Consider the following 5,000-nt stretch of genomic DNA (forward strand, 5'->3'; position numbering starts at 1 on the left):
GATGAAAAATAGAAGAAAAAGAGACCAGTAAGAATAACTTACATGCGTGAACTTCAATGCTAAGGTTGTAATGTTCGATTTGAAAAAAAAAAAAAAAATTAGAAATCTCATGAGAATAACTCTAGCAGAGATTATATGACGACACTGTATTTGTTAGGTGTAAGGAATAGGGAAATTAAATGGAAAATTTTGAAGTAAAACATAACCAAGGATATTTGCATCGCCAACTAGTGTTGTGGTGGCCGATGTGGTAACCTCCCTGATCGGTGATCGCCAGACTATTATTATTATTATTATTATTATTATTATTATTATTACTTGCTCAGCTACGATCCTACTTGTAAAAGCAAGATGATATAAGCCCAGGGGCCCCAACAGGGAAAATTGCACAGTGAGAAAAGGATACCAGGAAGAATAAAATATTTTAAGCACAGTGACAACATTAAAATAGAGGGTTAGAGAGTCTCGCTCAAACTCATTTGTTCCTTTGGTCTCTGCAATCTCACCCTCCTTGTGGGCTAAGGATGGGGGTGTTCGGGGAAGCTTATAGGTCTATCTGGTGAGTCAACAGCAGCCTTTGCCTGGCCCTTCCTGGTCCTAGCTTGGATGGAGAGGGGGCTTGGGCATTGATCATATTGTCAGTGTCTTGGGCATTGTTCTGCTCACTAGGGCAATGTCATTGTCCTTTTCCTCTGCCATTCTTGAGCGACCTTTGAACTATAAGATTTTTTCCGAAAGGAGACAGGTTATTGTATTTGGAAAGAAATTTGAAGCAAGATATGATAGTTGACTAATGGTGATAATTTAAGGCAGATTGTGAAGCGAGTGACGAGGAAGTTTGTTTTTAACATACATACATATACCAAGGCACTTCCCCCAATTTTGGGGGGTAGCCGACATCAACAAATGAAACAAAAATAAAGAAATAAAAGGGGACCTCTCCTCTCTACGTTACTCCCGGCCTGACTTTATCATTCTTAGAATGATAAAGAATTATAAAAACCACAAGAGCAGGATGCTGAAGAGATAAGAATTTGACGAACTTTCAAATATGATAATAGAATTCAGGACCCACATCCCACATAAAGAAGGTCGGCCAGACAGGATTATGAATGACTCACCGACTTGGCTTATCACGTGGGCCAAGGCTCTCTCAGTCTGACTTCATATCTCTCATAAATGATTGGTTTGATGTCATGAATTCAAACCAAATGATTGGAGACTTGCAAATGCGCAGCGGATTTGGAATGCACATGAAGCAACAAATAAATGTAATTAATGGTAAAGTGATGGACTGCGTGAGTAAAATGAAAGTCAAATTTCTAAAAACCAAGTGTATCTATAGATTTAAGAAAGGGGTGATACTTTCGTCAATGTCCCTGATTGGACTTTTCAATATGGTGAAACACAATTTCGGCGTTAACTATATCTTAACTTGAAGGCTGAATCAGGACTGCCTAGAACATTTCTTTGGTTGCATACGGCAGATGAACGGTCCATATGATCATCCAAATCCTGTAGATTTCAAGTATACGATGAGAACACTATTGCTTGGCAAAAATTTTGAAATCATGAGTGAAAAAACTAACTCTAATGGAAAGTTTAACAATCGGGACATGTTGACTGATATGTCAGCGAATGAAATAAAAAATCGAGCCAAAGAAAGGGAGATGGCGTTAGTGTGCCAGACAAACCTTTTGTTTAAAGATTTGGTGCCTGATTGTGAAAATTATTTTGATTTTTCAACGCAAGATGACATGCCAATTGATGATGCATACTTGAAAAACCGGTCAACACAGTTATAGAAGAAGCTCTGAAGTATATTGGTGGTTACATAGTTAAATAAAATTTCATCAAATACCCTCATTTGGGCAATCAAGAAACTAGTGAAACCAGGTAAATCATGGATTGAATTCAAAAGTCGGGGTAAGAGAGGTGTTTAACTCCATTCACGGATAGTCTTCGTGTAGGAAAAATCTGTTTTAAACACTCGAGAAAGAACTTAAAAAGGCTTGAAGAGAACTTGAAAAGGAGATTCCTGAAGAAGTGTTGAATTTTTTTGCCAAGATATCTGTATTTTTCAGAATAGGCTACCTCAACAACGCCATCAGATTAATCAAAAAGTTGAAAAACAAATCTGACGGAAAACAATATAGGAAAGAAATTAAACTTGATATGTAATGTTATATTTCTCTCTCTCTCTCTCTCTCTCTATCTATCTATCTATCTATCTATCTATCTATCTATCTATCTATCTATCTATCTATCTGTATATGTATATGTATATGTATATGTATATGTATATGTATATGTATATGTATATGTATATGTATATGTATATGTATATGTATATGTATATGTATATGTATATGTATATGTATAAAATGGGGTGTGTTTGTGTATGAATGTCCATATGAACTATGATTTGTGACTGTATTGATATTGTATTTTGATGTGTCATTACTATCAGTAAAAACACACTATACCAGATTCTGATCTTGTGTTTTTTCCATCATTGTTCTCTTGTTCTTAAACAGAAAACTGGCTCCCATAAATCTTTAATTAGTCAGAAAATTTCATGATATATCAAATGAAGACTAATATACTTTTCGTTCTTCATTATCCTATGATAGGATATGGTTTCAATACATTGATAATACATACTTTACATTCTTTACTATCATATGTTAGGATATTGTTTGAATACATTGATAGAAGAAAAACATATATCCTAGTACGTGTAAACTATCAAAATTTATACAAATAGATAATATCATCGTCCTATCAGAACGCACGAAACTGGGCCGGGCCATGGCTCAGTTGACGGGATGGAAAGAAAGAAAGAAAAAATACTGACCATCGTTTGGCCGACCTTCTTTAAGTGGGCTGCTAGAATTATTCCTTGCTAAGTTAGGCCTAATTTGTTTAGTGATAACATTTTAAATAGCCTTGTCATGGGAAATTGAGACCAGAATCCATAATTATCGGGATTAGTATGTGAAAAGGGTTTTTACTTTAATTTAATCTTTGACATGTAAATGGGTAATCTGTAGATTCCATGGGGTAATGTTTCGTACCGTTTAATAAAATATCACTCTCGAAGACTTGGACTAGACTAGGCTTACAAACAAGATAACTACTGTTTTAATAGTTTTTTTTTTTTTTTTTTAATCATTAAATCAAAGCATAGCTTGTGAAATTTGTATAGTAACATTGCTTTTTGGCAAGTGGCAAGCTACTTTCTAGGGAAGCGGATTAAATAGAAACTTTATTTTTTTATTAAAAAATATAGGAGAACTATTGCGTTTTCATTGCCAAATTTCATCATGGTGTTGTAGCAACCTACAGTACGTAGGCGACTGAAAAGATTTGTGAATGGCGTGATATTTTTTTTTATATTAAGTTCTTAAGTGACCTGAAGAAAACTTTCAATAAATATTATTGCTTACTGTGACCCTTTGATAAGAAAAAAAGATTTGTTAGAATAGTAATATTTCCCTTTAAACTGTAAATTTTAGGATAATTTCAACACAAAAAAGTCATTATCATAGCAACATGGAAGCCCATAGTTAAACTTTTTTTTTGTATAACTGGTAAAAAAGGACTTTTGAGTATTATTCATATCAGAAAATGAAGAACTAGAAACAGAATATTACATTACTGCTGGCCAATTTTATTAAACAGTTCTTGAAAAATTATTTAACATCTCGAAAAGGAATTGGCTTCAATCTTCCTTATGAAAATGTCTACCGCTTATTATTATTTTTCATTTTTGAAGGTCCATATTTCTGTCTTCGTAGAATTCACCAAGCAGAGTTTATTTGTTATGTCACAGTTTATAGTTTATTACCAAACTTCTTGTTCACCCAAGGGGTTAACTACTGCACTGTAATTGTGCAGTGGCCACTTTCCTCTTGGTGAGGGTAGAAGGGACTCTTTAGCTATGATAAGCAGCTCTTCTAGGAGAAGGACACTCCAAAATCAAACCATTGTTCTCTAGTCTTGGGTAGTGCCACAGCCTCTGCACCATGGTCTTCCACTGTCTTTGGCTAGAGTTCTCTTGCTGAAGGGAACACTCGAGCACACTGTTCTATCTTATTTCTCTTCCTGTTGTTTTGTTAAAGTTTTTATAGTTTATAAAGGAAATATTTATTCTAATGTTACTTTTCTTAAAATATTTTATTTTTCCTTGTTTCCTTTCCTCGCTGGGCTATTTTCCTATTGGAGCCATGGCCCTATTGGAGCCCCATGGCTCATAGCATTCAGCATTTCCAACTAGGGCTGTAGCTTAGCAATTAATAATAATAATAATAATAATAATAATAATAATAATAATAATAATAATAATAATAATAATAATTTTTCCCTAGCCGAAGTGGACAGATCTTCAAAAGTTTGACGACATGAATCTTTGTACTACCGTGGCTCATTTCGATCTCAATTAAACATTCTTTGCTCCATCATTACCGACTTCATTTCCAATTAAACATTCTTTGCTCCCTCATAGCTTGCATCGCTGGCAATTAAACATTCCTGTCCCAATCAGGCTCACTTCTTTGCTTCATTATGGCTCGCTTTGCTCGCAATTAGACATTTTTGGCTCTCTCATGGCTGAATTTGCTTGCAATTAAACATTCTTGGTTCTCTTGTGGCTGACTTTGCTTGCTATTTAACATTCTTGGTTCCATTCTTGGTTCTATTGAGGCTGACTTTGCTTGCTATTTAACATTCTTGGTTCCATTCTTGGTTCTATTGAGGCTGACTTTGCTTGCTATTTAACATTCTTGGTTCCATTCTTGGTTCTATTGAGGCTGACTTTGCTTCCTATTTAACATTCTTGGTTCCATTCTTGGTTCTATTGAGGCTGACTTTGCTTGCTATTTAACATTCTTGGTTCCATTCTTGGTTCTATTGAGGCTGACTTTGCTTCCTATTTAACATTCTTGGTTCCATTCTTGGTTCTATTGAGGCTGACTTTGCTTCCTATTTAACATTCTTGG

General features: G+C 34.8%; 1 protein-coding gene across 6 annotated transcripts in view; it reads left to right on the forward strand.

Annotated features, from left to right (window-relative positions):
* LOC137616300 (uncharacterized) overlaps positions 1–5,000 on the forward strand; it is a 107,409-nt gene that overhangs the window by 4,603 nt on the left and 97,806 nt on the right. The gene's annotated exons all lie outside the window — the stretch shown is intronic.

Source organism: Palaemon carinicauda, chromosome 22, assembly GCF_036898095.1.
Source record: "Palaemon carinicauda isolate YSFRI2023 chromosome 22, ASM3689809v2, whole genome shotgun sequence".
NCBI lineage: Eukaryota > Metazoa > Arthropoda > Malacostraca > Decapoda > Palaemonidae > Palaemon > Palaemon carinicauda.